The sequence below is a fragment of the Mustela nigripes genome, chromosome X (genome assembly GCF_022355385.1).
Source record: "Mustela nigripes isolate SB6536 chromosome X, MUSNIG.SB6536, whole genome shotgun sequence".
In the NCBI taxonomy this organism is placed as follows: Eukaryota; Metazoa; Chordata; class Mammalia; order Carnivora; family Mustelidae; genus Mustela; species Mustela nigripes.
The window spans coordinates 62,848,341-62,864,850 of NC_081575.1; the positions used below are offsets into that span (position 1 = coordinate 62,848,341).

Genomic DNA, 16,510 nt, shown 5'->3' on the forward strand with positions numbered 1-16,510 from the left:
ACATCAAAATATCTAATCTAGTGACTTGTTAATATGTAAAATTAAAAAGCACTCAATGTGATAATTATCATCAATTGGGAAAAACTTCAGAAAAATATTTCAAACAAACAAGTCTATTCTACCACCACCCCAAGTATGCCTTGTACATCTGTTCATACCTTAACCATTGCCTATCTTGTCTCATAAAACCTTAGCTGGAAATGATCTCTTCCTCCTCTGAACTACTATAATTTTAAGACACACAACTTTAAGATTTGGGTAGTCAATCCAAATTTGGAATGATTTGATACGTTGTCCCTATAAACTAAAGCCATTGAATTGTAGAAGCCCTAATATGGAAAATACAAGCTCCATCTTCCAGATTGGCTTTCATCATTGGAAGTAATTTTTTAAAAATCTTTTGTCAACTTTTTTGGGTATCTAAAAAAAAAATGACAATATATATTTGTGAGAAGGCCACTGCAATTGTCCAAAAGACAGGTGAGTTTATTAATATTAAAGATGCTACAGTGGGAAGGCTAAGACATTAATGGATTTGAAAGATATTTCAGAGGTAAAAATCAATGGAATGTGATCCTGCCAAGACGGAATGTTCCCATACCTCCCAGGTCCTCCTTCATACAACTTAAAAAAAAGGAACATAACACAACAAATAAGCATAGTTAGACTATGAATTGTGAAAATAAAGAAAAATGTAAAAAGAGAAAGATCCGGTCTCCGTTTGAGCGCGGCCGAAGCGGCTGGCTCGCTTAAGATGAGGTTTCTGCTAGTTCTCCTGGTGGCGGCGGCGGCGGTGATCCGGAGCGATGCCTCGGCCAACCTGGGCGGCGTGCCTAGCAAAAGATTAAAGATGCAGTACGCCACGGGGCCGCTGCTGAAGTTCCAGATTTGTGTTTCCTGAGGTTATAGGCGGGTGTTTGAGGAGTACATGCGGGTTATAAGCCAGCGGTACCCAGACATCCGCATTGAAGGAGAAAATTACCTCCCTCAACCCATATATAGACACATAGCATCTTTCCTGTCAGTCTTCAAACTAGTATTAATAGGCTTAATAATTGTTGGCAAGGATCCTTTTGCTTTCTTTGGCATGCAAGCTCCTAGCATCTGGCAGTGGGGCCAAGAAAATAAGGTCTATGCATGTATGATGGTTTTCTTCTTGAGCAACATGATTGAGAACCAGTGTATGTCAACAGGTGCATTTGAGATAACTTTGAATGATGTGCCTGTGTGGTCTAAGCTGGAATCTGGTCACCTCCCATCCATGCAACAGCTTGTTCAAATTCTTGACAATGAAATGAAGCTTAATATGCATATGGATTCAATCCCACATCATAGATCATAGCCCCACCTATCAGCACTGAAAACTCTTTTACATTAAGGAATTTTTTGCAAGAGCAGCGTGACTGACATTATGAAGGCCTGTACTGAAGACAGCAAGCTGTTAGTACAGACCAGATGCTTTTTGGCAGGCTCGTTGTACCTCTTGAAAAACCTCAATGCAAGACAGTTTTTCAGTGCTGGCACATTTTGGAATTCTGCACATTCGTGGAGTGCAATAATACTGTATAGCTTTTTTTTCTTCCCCAAATCTACTCAGTTAACAGTTTTTAAAAAATGTAGACATTACCACTTGTACCGTTTTTTTCCTTAGTCATATTTGGAAAAGTAGAAAATGGAGTTACAATTTGACTTTCTTTTCAAAGATGTCTGTTAAATCTGTTGTGATTTTATATGAATTTTCCTTTTTTATAGTTTAAAATTGATCTTTTTGGGAATACAGCTGAAGTTCCCAAATACTTTATAAGAGTATATCAGGCATCTTTAACTTGGTCATTTCCAATTTATAGTTTTCAAAATACTGCAGATTGTGAACAGTGCATTATATGAGATTATGGGGGGAAAACCTATATCCAGAGTACTCTACCAGTTTGTGTGTATGTGCGTGTGTGCGTGTGTGATTACCAGAGAATTACTAAAAGCCCAACTGCTTTTTAAATACTGTTAATGTAGTTCAAGTGTCTTGCCTTGACCAATCTAATGAGTTGATTAACTGGGCCTTTATACTTAACTCAATAAAAAACTAAGCAGATGTAAGTTAAAAAGTTTGAATTTATTGCCCAGCGTACCTATTAACATTATATTTAAAAGTTTCTTCCTCAATTTTTGTTTTTGACTTACAGATAATTTCATAAGGAACATGCTTCACTTTTATATACAAATAGTAAGTCACTTACCATTTTTAGGGTAGTTGAAACTCAGTTCCCTTGAAAGATCAGTTAAATCTCTGTACAACATTAATTTTAGGTGAGTAGAGAGTACTTGTTTAGTAATTTAACTTGTTTAACATCATATATCAGAATTTTATTATATTTAAGGAACAAAGAAAGTTTTTTATTCAGTGAATTTAATATCTTTTCAGAGTTCTAAAAAGATAGTTTTTTTTTTTTTAAGCAGGAAACTTAAACTGCTGTACTATAAAGGCAATTAGCAAAAATAGGATCATAATATAGAAAAATAGTCATATATCAGCAATCTTAACATATTTTAGCTTCCATATGGGAATAGAAAAGGTAGATCTAGATTTGTTGCTAGAAATAAAGGGATTTGAGGAAAAATTATGAAACAATTCAACATTTGGTCTACCAAACACTTAGCATAATGGTATACTTCATTTGTCACTGAATATTTGTTGAATTAATGTCTGGTATTCATGATTTTACAGCCTCAAGGTGGAACATACTATAATCTCTAGTTAACAAGAAGGTAGTCTGATAATTCACTGCAGAAAATTGATTTTACGACTTCTCTTTTTAATTAGGACTGCAGAACTATTAACCTAAGTTGATATAGTGGCAAGAGTCAGTAGAGGTTAAGCTGGAAGTTACTTAGAGGTTATTATTCAGGTTTACTATTTTATAAGCCTGGTCAGGCTTAAAGCCTCATTACTTTCATTTGTAGAAGCCCAGAACAAATTATCTGTCTTCTGCACATTGAACACAGTGCTCAGGATGCGTAGGGCCCTTCTTCAGCAGATGGCCATTCCACTAGTGACAAATTGACATTTTGGCGTTTAGACCTTCCATGCTTGAGCCTCGGATGTTCCCATATATCTGACAGGTCAGCCCCAAAAAACTTAAGATTAAATTCTAACATGTTTCATGTTTGTCTTGGCTGAATAACTTGTCTTTTGGAGAATAGCTTTAAGTGGCTTAGACACTGATAAAACTCAGTGTGTTATGTTTTTGACATTCATCTCAATATTGTTTTATCCTTGACCCTATTTAAATCTAGGATTCAGTAGAATCTAGTGAAAAAGTTAGTGGGAAGCATGAATATAAACAAGGAAAAGAGGAAAGTTAAAAAGACACTATTTAGTATTCGTTTTATTATATTTCTAACATTCAGAATTTATTAGTTGCTTACAAATTGGTGTGGCTATGTAGTTTATAAATATTTATGTACTATATTAAGTAGAAGACCATTGAACATTACAGTAGGTTGGCTACTATTATTGGAGTTCTTACCACAGTCGCTGTTGTGGAAGAAATTACTTGTTAGATTAATAAAAAAAATGTTGGCAAAACATGGCTTTATACCTCAGTGTCAAGTTGTGCAAGACAGATAAACGTTTTCAGAATATAAATACATTTTTTATGGCATTAACATTAATGACAGCAGTTGGTCAGCCTTTACCGTTGTCAAAAATATAACAGGATTCCAATAATAATTCTATCTTGTTTTGAATGTTATTAGTTTGGGACCTCGATTGGTTGGCATTTTATCATTGTCATAATTTTAATTCAGTATTTAAAACCAGCCTGCAGAATTTTAAAGCATGGTTTGATGATATTCAACACTGAGGCTTTAAAAAATATCTCTTGAGAGAAACGTGAGGGATTATAAAGTTTAGGGGCTTACTACCATAGCATTGTGACAATAAATCTTACTAAGCTGGTGTAAAAGGAACCCCTCTTTTGTGGAATTAAATCTATGCTAGAGCATTTCACATGAAAAAAAAAGAAAAAGATCCTACAGACCTCACAACGTGAAAAACAACACAGTAATGAGCCCCACTGGGTTTTGTTATCACCTGACATTGTCCCAAAAAGGGTATGGGAGAAGCTTCCGCTTCAGAACTACCAACAGAGACTGGAAAAAAACCTTCAAAAAAAAAAAAAAAAGCCTATATCCCACCAACAAAATGACTGAGAAAATGCTAGCCTAACCACAGAAAATCTCTTAAGTAATGTCACCTTAACACCAGCCAAATGAAATTGAAATCTCAAATAAAAAACCATACACAGGGGTGCCTGGATGGCTCAGTCGTTAAGCAACTGCCTTCGGCTCAGGTTGTGATCCCAGGCTCCTGGGATCAAGCCCCACGTTGGGCTCCCTTCTCGGTGGGAAGCCTGCTTCTCCCTCTCCCACTCCCCTTGCTTGTATTCCCTCTCATCATATCTCTCTCTATGTATCAAATAAATAAAATCTTAAAAAGATAAATAAAACATAAAAAACTACACACATTTCAGCTATTCCCTACCCCAGAAATTCCAACAGGCCGAGTAGGAAGCTAACCATCCAAGCCACCCCAGAAGCAAGGAACATGCTCCAGTATCTCTACCCAGTGGTTTCAGTTCCAGCAGGGCCAAGCACAGAGTTAATCTTCCATTCACTGCCTGGCAAAATCAGGCAGTGCTCTGCTCCCATCCCCTGCCAACTGGTGTTAGTATGGCCAAGCAGGGACCTTATGATCTTCCACACCTCTTTGATGGAAACAGGAAGCAACACTCTAATTCCCCTGAAGGGTTAGTGTTGGCAAACCAAACTTCCACCCTCACCCAGCAGCAATAGATTTGCCAAGATGGTGTGATTCAGGCTAGTTAGCACTCTACTTCCTTCCTATCCCTGTGTCAGTGAAGCTCAATGAGAAGTTTATTTTTTTAATTGAAGTATAGTTTAACTGATGTACAATACTTTTATTATTATGTTCAATTAGCCAGCATATAGTACATCATTAATTTTTGATGTTGTGCTGAACGATTCACTAGTAGCGTATATATATAAAACACCCAGTGCTCATGCCCACACGTGCCGTCCTTAATACCCATCACCCAGTTACCCAATCCCCTGACCCCCTCCCCCCTTCAGTAGCCCTCAGTTTGGTTCCTGGAGTCAAGTCTCTCATGGTTTGTCTCCTTCTCTGATTTCTTCCCATTCAGTTCCCCCTCCCTTCCCCTATGGTCCTCCATGCTATTCCTTATGTTCCATATATGAATGAAACCATATGATAATTATCTTTCTCTGATTGACTTATTTCATTTAGCATAATCCCCCCCAGTTCCATACATATCAATGCAAATGGTAGGTATTCATCCTTCCTGATGGCTGAGTAATATAATATTCCATTGTATATAAGAACCACATCTTCTTTACCCATTCCTCTGTTGAAGGACATCTCAGCTCCTTCCGCAGTTTGGCCATCATGCTGCTATGAACACTGGAGTGCAGGTGCCCCTTCTTTCACCACATCTATATCTTTGGGGTAAATACCTAGTAGTGCAATTGCTGGGCCATTGGTTACCTCTATTTTTAATATCTTGAGGAACTTCCATACTGTTTTCCAGAGTGGCTGTACCAGCTTGCATTCCCATCAACAGTTGTAATAGGGTTCCGGTTTCTCCACATCCTTGCCAACATCTGTTGTTTCCTGTCTAATTATTTTTTTGCCATTCTAACTGGTGTAAGGTGGTATATCGCTGTGGTTTTGATTTTTATTTCCATGATGGCTAGTGATGTTGAACTTTTTTTCATGTATCTGTTACCATTTGTATGTCTTCTTTGGAGAAGTGTCTGTTCATGTCTTCTGCCCATTTCTTGACTATATTATTTGTCTTATGGGGTGTTGAGTTTAAGAAGTTCTTTATAGATCTTGGATACCAGCCCTTTATCTGTAAAGTCACTTGCAAATATCTTCTCCCATTCCGTGGTTCGTCTTTCAATTTCATTGACTGTTTCCTTTGCTCTGCAAAAGCTTTTAATCTTGATTAAGTCCCAAAAGTTCATTCTTGCTTTTGTTTCCCTTGCCTTTAGAAACATGTCTTGAAAGAGGTTGCTGTGGCCAGTGTCAAAGAGATTACTGTCTATGTTCTCCCTAGGATTTTGATGGATTCCTGTCTTCATTCATTTTGAATTTTTTTGTGTGTATGGTGTAAGAGAATGGTCCAGTTTCATTCTTCTGCATGGGGCTGTCCAGTTTTTCCAGCATCATTTATTGAAGAGACTGTCCTTTTTCCATTGGATCTTCTTTTTTGATTTGTCAAAGACTGTGACTACAAAGTTTAGATTTCTGAGGTCTCTATTCTGTTCAACTGATCCACGTGTCTGTTTTTGTGCCAGTAGCAGGCTGTCTTGATGATCACAACTTTGTAATATAGCTTGAAGTCAGGCTGTGATGCCCCAGCTTTGGTTTTCTTTTTCAACAATTCCCTGGCCATTCGGGGTCTTTTCTGGTTCCATCCTCATTTTAGGATTGCTTGTTCCACCTCTGTGAAAAAAGTTGATGGTATTTTTATAGGAATTTCATTGAATGTGTAGCTTGCTCTGGGCAGTATAGACATTTTAACAACGTTTACTCTTCCAATCCATGAGCATGGGATGTTTTTCCATCTCTTTGTGTCTTCCTCAATTTCTTTCATAAGCATTCTGTAGTCTCTAGAGTATAGATCCTTTACCTCTTTGGTTAGGTTTATTCCTAGGTATGTATTATAGTTTTGGGTGCTATTGTAAATGGAATTGATTCTTTAATTTCTCTCTCTTCACTCACATTGTTAGTTTGTAGAAATGCAACTGACTTCTGTGCATTGATTTTGTATCCTGCCACGTTGCTGAATTGTTATCAGTTCTAATAACTTGGGGATGTAGTCATTCACATTTTCCACATAAAGTAACATGTCATCTGTGAAGAGAGAGAGTTTGACTTCTTTGCTAATTTGAATGCCTTTTATTTCTTTTTGTTTGATTGCTGAGGCTAGGACCTCTAGTACTATGTTGAACAAAAGTGGTGAGAGTGGGCATCCCTTTTGTGTTTCTGACCTTAAGGGAAAAGCTCTTAGTTTTTTCCCCATTGTGAATAATATTCACTGTCTGCTTTTCATAGACAGTTTTTATGATATGGAGGTATGTTCCCTTATCCCTATATTTCAAAAAGTTTTAATCAGGAAAGGATGTTGTATTTTGTCAAATGCTTTTTCTGCATCAACTGATAGGATCATAAGGTTCTTGTCTCCTTTTTTATTAACATATAATGTATTATTTGTTTCAGGGGTACAGGTCTGTGAATCATCAGGCATACACAATTCACACCTTTCACCATAGTACATACCCTCCCCAATGTCCATAACCCAGACACCCTATCCCTCCCCCTACCCCCCAGCAACCCTCAGTTTGTTTCCTGAGATTAAGAGTCTCTTATGGTTTTTCTCCCTCCCCGGTCACATCTTGTTTCATTTTTCCCTCCCTTCCCACCATGACCCCCTACCCTGCCTATCAAATTCCTCATATCAAAGAGATCAGATGATAATTGTCTTTCACTGATTGACTTATTCTTGTTCCTTCTTTGTTAATGTGATCTATCACATTGACTGACTGATTTGCAAATGTTAACCACCCTTACATCCCAGGAATAAACCCCACCTGGTCATGTAAAATAATCCTTTTAATATATCGTTGGATCCTATTGGTTGGATCTTATGTATTTTGGAATCTGTGTTCATCATGGTTATTAGTACATAAACATCCTTTTTGATGGGGTCTTTGTCTGCTGGGGATCAAGGTAATACTGGCCTCATAGCACAAGTTTGGAAGTTTTCCTTCTATTTCCATTTTTTTTGGAACAGCTTCAGTAGAATAGGTATGATTTCCTTAAATGTTTGGTAGAATTCCCCTGGGAAGCCATCTGGCCCTGGAGTATGGCTTTTGGGGAGGTCTTTGGTTACTGCTTCAATTTGGTTACTGGTTATTGGTCCATTCAGATTGTCTATTTCTTCCTGTTTCAGTCTTAGTAGTTTATAAGTTTCCAGAAAGGCATCCATTTCTTCCAAACTGCTTAATTTGTTGGCATATAGTTGCTGGTAATAATTTCTAATAATTGTTTCTATTTCCTTGGTGTTAGTTATGATATTTTCCATTTCATTCATGATTTTGATTTGGGCCCTTTCCCTTTACTTTTGGGTAAATCCAGCCAGAGGTTTAATGATCTTTTTAATTCTTAACTATTGAAATATATTAATTTAGTGTCATCATATTGCCTATAAAGTCCCTGTTTCTATAGATTCTTTCTTTAAATTTCTGGTCTCTTGGGGTCTTTCTTCTTCTATAGAGTCCCCCTTATTTCTTGAAGGGATGGCTTGATGGTAACATATTCTTTCCGTTTCTTCCAGTCCTGGAAGCTCTTTATCTCTCCCTCCATTCTGAATGACAGCCTTTCTGGATCAAGTATCCTTGGCTGCATGTTCTTCTCATTTAGTATGTCTTTCCAGCCCTTTCTTGCTTGCCAGGTCTCTGCATATAGGTCTGATGTTATTCTGGTGTTCTTCCCTCCATATGCAAGAAATCCTTTCCTCCTAACTGCTCTCAGGATAGCTTCCCTGGCTCTAAGATTTGCAAGTTTCACTATGATATGCCAGAGTGTTCGTCTATTTTTATTGATCTTGGGAGGAGGTCCTCTCTTCTTCTTGGACATGAATGCTTGTTTCCTTCCCCAGATTAGGGAAATTCTCATCTATCATTTGCTAAAATATATCTTCTAGTCTTCTCTCTCTCCACCCCTCAGGAATCCCAATAATTCTAACCTTGGAATGCTTCATGGTGTCATTGATCTCTCTAAGTCTGTTCTCATGGGTTTCTAGCTGCCTATCCCTATCCTCCTCAGCTTCCTTCCTTTCTATCAGCTTATCTTCTAGATCACTGATTCATTGTTCTGCCTCATTTACCCTGGCTGTTAAAGAGTATCCAGTTTAGACTGCATCTCATTCATAGCATTTTTAAGTTCAGTCTGATTAGATATCATTTCTGCCCTTAGAGAGTCTATATTGTCACTAGTGCTCTTCTCAAACCTAGCTATTGACTTCATAATTGTTACCCTGAAGTCCATCTCTGACATCTCACTTATATCCTTATCCATTAGCTCTGTGGCAGAGGACATTGTCTCTGGTTCGTTTCTTTGTTGGGAGTTCCTCCTCCTAGACATTCTGTTGAGGGGTGGTTGAGGGAATATACAGAGTCCAAAATATCAACCATGACCCAAGCAAAATGCACCTGTGAAGAAATCCAGTGGTCAAAATCTATCACTGATATGCCACCAAAGCCAAGATGATCCAAAACAAGAAAAAGAAAGAAACAAGGGGGAAAAAAGAGGGGGGCAGGGAGAGAGATTATAATCTCTCAGTGTGGACACAGCAGGGTGATCTGCCTTTTCCTACTTGAGTTTTGGTCTGTGTGTTAAAAGACACTATATCCCACTATATATTTCTGATTTCTATATCCCACTATATATATATAGATATGTATATCTATATATATATCTGATTTAATATATAATATATATTTTATATTTAAATTTCTGATTTCTTTGCTATATATATATGTGTGTGTATGTATACACACACACACACACACACATATATATATATATATCAAGATAAAACAGGCTAGTATGGGGTATAAATCTATAAAACATGTATGTGAAAAAGAAAATGAAAGTTAAAAATGGCTTTAAAACATAGGTTGGGAAATATGAAGCTATTTGAAAAAGGAGCAGGGATTTAAAAAAAAAGAAAAGAAAATGAATAAGAAACTAAAAAATGAATGTAAATTTTTAGCCTTAAGTATAAGTGAGTCATGAGGGAACACCTGGAGTTGCCTATATTATTTTCCCCTGGCACTGGAGTTTTATTGTCCTGTGGGAAAGAAGTTTAAGCTTATTCACCTGTTCTTCCAGTCTGTCTTCTAGGGGAAGGTCCTGCTACTTGGCTTCTCAGGCGCCTTTGCCTGGGTAGAGTAGTCCCACATCTTATAAGGGGGATGGGCTTAATGTGAGCTATTGGCTGCATGGCTTTTTTTCCCTGCCATCTTTCTGCTTCTCTTTAGAGGGTCAGAGCTAACATGGCCCTGCAGGAATCTCCAGCCCAGAGCCACAATGTCGGGGTCCACACCCATCAACAGATCCTCCAGTTCAATCTGTTTCCACCTCTGCCTGTACCAAACTCCACAGACTCCCGCATCTTCTGGAGGAGGGGACTGCTGTGTTGTTTCTCAAATGTCTTCGCCCCAGGTGTAATTGCATTACACTTGCCTGGGGCCAGGATAAGTAATCTGCTCCCTGTGCAGAGAGCAAAATCTTGGGCTTTTGTGCCCTGAAGGGTTTCCATGCAACTTTAGAGGATGAGAATGAAAATGGCACCCTCCCAATCTCTGGCCCTGGAGGAGCTAAGAGCTCAAGGCCCCACTCCTCTGTGAGTCAATAGAGAAAAGCAATCAATCACTCCTGTCACTCCTAGGCTCCCTAGTCTCCAGCTCACAGTGTTCACCTGGCTTGTGACTGAGCATTTCTATCTCTGGCACAAGACCCTGTTTGGAGTCCCCAAACCCAGCAGATTCCTGCTGCACACTCCTGCACTACTCCTCCCAGGGGAGGAAGGGCACTCTTCCCAGTTATGCCACTTGTGGGATCCCTGCTTGAAGAGCAGTAGCCCGACTGTGCCACAGATCACAGTTTATGGCAATCTGAGCTGAGAGGCCACTCCTGGGCTCACTCTTTGTGGCCAGCTTCCCTGCTACAATACCTGGGAGTCTTGTCACACTCAGGCACCACTGGTCTTCCTATAACCCTGAGGATCCTGAGACCACACTTCCAGGTGAGGGTTCCACCTCCCACTTAGCTACCTAAGCAACGTCCCCTCACTGGAGCAGATTTCTAAAAGCTCCAATTTTGTGCTGCTCTGTTCCCTCACTTGCGGGTAGCCAGCCAATGGAGGCTCCCTTCCCCTGTGGTCTATCTTCCCATATATCGCCTCAGATTCACTTCTCCACACCTCCTACCTTGTGGCAAATGGTCGCTTGTCTATTTGTACAGTTGCAGCTATTTTCTTCAGTCTCCAATTGAGTTCACAGGTGTTCAGAATGGTTTGATAGCTATCTACCTGAATTCCTGGGACCAGACAAAATTAAAGTCTCCTACTCTTCTGCCATCTTGGACTCCTCCCCCACAGTGAGAAGTTTAACCTACATTTCCACCTAAAAGCACTGAGACTGAATGAAGGCATGGGAAACGGGTCTAGGCAACACTGAGGTCCCTCCTTTACTTGCTGTCAGCAGGGTCCACTGAGGAGCTCAGCCTCCATCTCTAATCAGCATCAAAGAGGAAAATCTAGGTGGTGATAGGCTATGCTACTTGGTACCCCACTCCCCCACTCTGTTCTCCTGATGTCATTAAGATGCAACTGGGAACTAAGCTTCCACCTCCAAGTTCTCCATTTACCCCTTCATGATATCATCAGGGACAAGTGACAAGCTGAGCTTCGACCCAGAGGGACAGTGATATGGTGAAGATAGCTGGCCTACTTCTGCTGGAAAAGTTTCAAAAGTGCGTAGACAGGAGATAAACTTCTACCCTATCCAATCTTTGCTCTATACCTCTAAGGGATACTGTCACTACAATAATGATTAAGTATGATCCACACCCTCATAACATGATATTCAAAATGTCCAAACTAATCATTTGTCATAATGAAGACCATGGAAATCAGAACATGAATGATGAAAACAATCAAAAACAATTCATTTGTAATAAATCATAAGTTTCAATTATAAATAATCGATAATAACTTATCACAATTTATAATTTATAATAATAAATCATAAGTTTCAATTATAAATCAAAGAACCAAAAGGACATTATAGAACTGAAATATACAATAAACAAATATAAACAAAATAACAAAAAAAAAATAAAACCCTCCTGGATGGGTTCAATAGTAGAGTGATGATACAAGACAGAATCAGTGAACCTGAAGACAAATTAATAAAATTTTAATACAGATTAAGTAACAGAAATGATTTCAAAAGAAAAAGGTGAACAAAGTTTCAGGGACATATGGAACAATAATAGACAAGCTGATGTTCATATCATTAAATTCCCAGAAGGAGAGAAGAAAAAGAGTGGAAATGAAAAATTGTCCAAAGAAATGCTAAAAACTTCCCAATTTGGGGAAAAACATAAACCAAACAATTTAAAGAACTGAGAAAATCTAAAATAGGACAAATCTGAAAAATCTACACTACCAAAATACATCATAATTAAACTTCTGAAAATAAAAAACAAATTAAAAAATATTGAAATCACCCAGAGAGAAATGGTACATCACTTATATAGGTAAAAATCAACTCAAAAGACAAATATATCTCTTTTGAGACCATAGAGGCCAGAAATAAGTGGCACAACATTTTTCAAGTACTGAAAGGAATTGTCAACTGCACATTATATTCAGTAAAATTATTCTTCAGAAATGAAAAGAAAATAAAGACATCCTCAGATACAGGAAAGCTAAGAATTTGTTGCCAGTAAAACTCCCAATAAAAACTGGATATAGAAAGCACTCTTTTGAAAAAAAAAAAGGAAATGATAACAAAAGAAGTCTTAGAACTTCAGAGAAGAAGTGACATTGGGGTTCTGGTCCAAGATGGTGACTCCTGAACTCATCTGCCACAGACACACTGAAAGCACAGTTAAACATGGAACAATTTCCTCTGAAAGGAACCCAGAAATTAGCTGAGGGACTTGTAAACACCAGAAAAATGAGAGAAAAACCACATAAAATGGGTAAGAAAAGCTGAGATATACTCTCAGTATAATTTCCATATACAGCACAATGGGGAGGAAACACAAATGCAGGTTTTTCTCTGAGGAGTGAGGAATTTGGATCCACCATCTAGCATGCCAAGTTTGAAAACTTCCAGGGCAGGTCCCTAAAATACCTAGCTCTGAAAGCAAATGAGGTATACAGCCACGAGACCCACAACACTGTACCAAACAAAAAAACAGACTTTTCTTTTTTTTTTTTTTTTTTTTTTTAAAGATTTTATTTATTTATTTGACAGGCAGAAATCACAAGTAGACGGAGAGGCAGGCAGAGAGAGAGGAGGAAGCAGGCTCCCTGCTAAGCAGAGAGCCCGATGCGGGACTCGATCCCAGGACCCTGGGATCATGACCTGAGCCGAAGGCAGCGGCTTAACCCACTGAGCCACCCAGGCGCCCCAAAGAAACAGTCTTAATGGGCTTTCTAGGAATCAGACTGGCTATCCTCTCAGGTCTCAATGCAGATCCCAGCCTTTCCCTGAAAAATGCCTTTTTGAATATTTTTAAAGCTGCAACCTGAGGGCAGGTCTCCTAATTTAGCACACATCTAAATGATAACTATAATCTCCATATGCCATACTCCAGGTCACTAGTATCTCCTTGAAAGGAGCTTGTGCGCATGTATGGCACCCCAGCATTATGGCTGCCACCCAGAGGATGCAACAATTGATTTCCTGCCACTGGTGGCCAGTGAAGCTTGCATTTATAGGTTTCAGAGTACTGTAGCAAAAAAAGGAACACTTTTTGACTGGCTATAATCCCAGGGCCCAGTACAGAGGCACAAGCCAGAAACACCCATATCCCAGTCTTTCCCTGTGTCTGTTTTGCACATCTTACAAGCTGCAGCTGAGGGTCCACCTTGAAATGAGGTGCTGAGTATTATCCTACCCTTTGGGAAATTGACAGAACCTATAATACACACACAAGACAGAAAGAGAGAGGAATCTAAGGATACCACTATAGAAAATTATCAAATCACAAAAAGCAAGAGAAGAAATCTCTAGTTTATTTTAGCACTTTCTTTTTCCTTATTGTAGAGATTTATCACTATGAACTTCCCTCTTAGAACTGTTTTTGCTGCATTCCATTAAGTTTTGGTATATTGTATTTGTATTTTCATTTGTCTCAAGATTTTTTTATTTCTCTGTTGATTTCTTATTTGATCCATTGACTATTCAGTAGCATGTTTAGTGTCTCCAGATATTTGTGAATTTTCTAGTTTTCTTCTTCATAATTAATTTCTAGTTCATGGCATTGTGGCTGAAAAAGATGCTTGATATCATTGCAATCTTCTTAAATTTATTAAGGCTTTTTTTGTGACATAACATATGATCTATCCTGGAAAGTATTCCATATGCACTTGGGAAGAATGTGTATGCTGCTGTTGGATGGAATGTTCTATAAATATCTGTTGAGGGGCACCTGGTGACTCAGTGGGTTAAGCCTCTGCCTTCAGCTCAGGTCATGATCTTGGGGTCTTGGGATCTAGCCCTACATTGGGCCCAGTATAGAGGCACAAGTCAGTAACACCCATATCCCAGTCTTTCCCTAAGTCTGTTTTGCACATCTTATAAGCTGCAGCTGAGGGTCCACCTTGAAATGAGGTGCTATTATCCTACCCTTTGGGAAACTGACAGATACTGGCATACCTTCAACCACCGGAACCACTAAGAACAAAGAAACTAGCTTGCACAATCACTAAGGCTTGAGAGAAAACTAAGAGCTAGGACCAGGCCAAATGATAATGTTCATCTTCTACACAAGGCTACTCCTTCAAGACTGTGAGAGAGGTAGATGTTTTATCTGATGCATAGAAAGGTAAAATGAAAGAATCAGAGAATATTTTCCAAGCAAAAGAATAAGATAAACCTCCAGAAACAGCCTTTAATAAAGTGGAGATAAGAGATTTACCTGATAAGGAGTTCAAAATCGTGGTCATAAAGATACTCACCAGGGTCAGGTAAACAATGAATAATTTGTATAATAGGCATATATTCATTTCTTCTACCTTTTCAACTTGGCATTTACAATTGTTCATAGTACTCTCTTATGGTGTTTTGTATTGGATTGGAAGAATTGACATTGTTAAAATATCTGTAACTATCACAGAATCTACAGATTCAATGCAACCCCTATAAAAATTCTAGTAACATTTGTCACATTAATAAAACAAACTATTCTAAAATTTTTATGGAATGACAGAAGACTCCAAATAGCCAAAGAAACCCTGACAAAGAAAAAATGAAAGGCATAACACTTCCTCCTTTCAAACTGCACTACAATGCTAGTAATCTAAACGCTATGGTATTAGCACAAAAACAAATACATAAATCAATGGAACAAAATAGGGATCCCAGAAATAAATAGGACATATGGTCAATGAATTTATATTATAGGAGCCAAGAATATATGAGAGGAAATGGATAATCTCTCCTTAATAGTAAACTGGATAGCCATGTGCAAAAGAATGAAACTGAACCACTATCTTACACCATATACAAAAGTCAATCAAAAATGAGTTAATGACTTCAACATAAGAACTGAAATCATTAAATCTAGGAGAAAACATAGGGGGTAAGCCTCTTAACATAGTTGTTGAAATGATATTTTGGATTTGACACCAACAACAAAGGCACCAAAAGCAAAAATAAATAAATGGGACTACATCAAACTAAAATTCTTCAGCACAGTAAATATAAACAAAAAAAGTTAAAAGGTGGGGCACCTGGGTGGCTCAGTTGGTTGGGCCTCTAACTCTTTGTTTCAGATCAGGTCATTATCTTGCAGTTGTGGGACTGAGCCCCATGTCAGGTTGTGACACTGTGGAGTCTGTTTCAGATTATCTCATCTCTCCCTCTCATTCTGTCTCTCAAACAAATAAATACAGTATTTTGTGGGCGCTTGTGTGGCTCAGCTGGTTAAGCGACTGCCTTCAGCTCAGGTCATGATCCTGGAGTCTCAGGATCAAGTCCCGCATTGGGCTCCCAGCTCCGTGGGGAGTCGGCTTCTCCCTCTGACATTCTCCCATCTCATGCTCTCTCTAACAAATAAAATCTTTAATAAATTAACAAGTAAATAAATACAATCTTTTTTAAAAAGTTAAAAGGAAACCTATGGAATGGGAGAATATATTTGGAAATCATATATCTGATAAAAGGTTAAAATATGTAAGAAACTCCTATAATTCAACAACAAAATAGTAATCATTCAATTTAAAAAATGAGCAGAACAACTGAATAGATGTATTTCCAAAGAAAACATACAAATGCCCAATAGGTACGTAAAAAGATGATCAACATATGATAGTTGTCTTTCTCTGCTTGACTTATTTCGCTAAGCATGATACACTCTAGTTCCATCCATGTTGTTGCAAATGGCAAGATTTCATTTCTTTTGATGGCTGCATAGTATTCCATTGTGTATATATACCACATCTTCTTGATCCATTCATCTGTTGATGGACATCTAGGTTCTTTCCATAGTTTGGCTATTGTGGACATTGCTGCTATAAACATTCGGGTGCATGTGTCCCTTTGGATCACTACATTTGTATCTTTAGGGTAAATACCCAATAGTGCAATTGCTGGGTCATAGGGC

At 38.3% G+C, this 16,510-nt stretch overlaps 1 protein-coding gene and 1 pseudogene across 1 annotated transcript in view; both read left to right on the forward strand.

Annotated features, from left to right (window-relative positions):
• LOC132007088 (fibronectin type III domain containing protein 3C1-like) overlaps window positions 1–16,510 on the forward strand; it is a 51,780-nt gene that overhangs the window by 20,462 nt on the left and 14,808 nt on the right. The gene's annotated exons all lie outside the window — the stretch shown is intronic.
• LOC132007272 (thioredoxin reductase-like selenoprotein T) lies at window positions 717–2,089 on the forward strand (annotated as a pseudogene).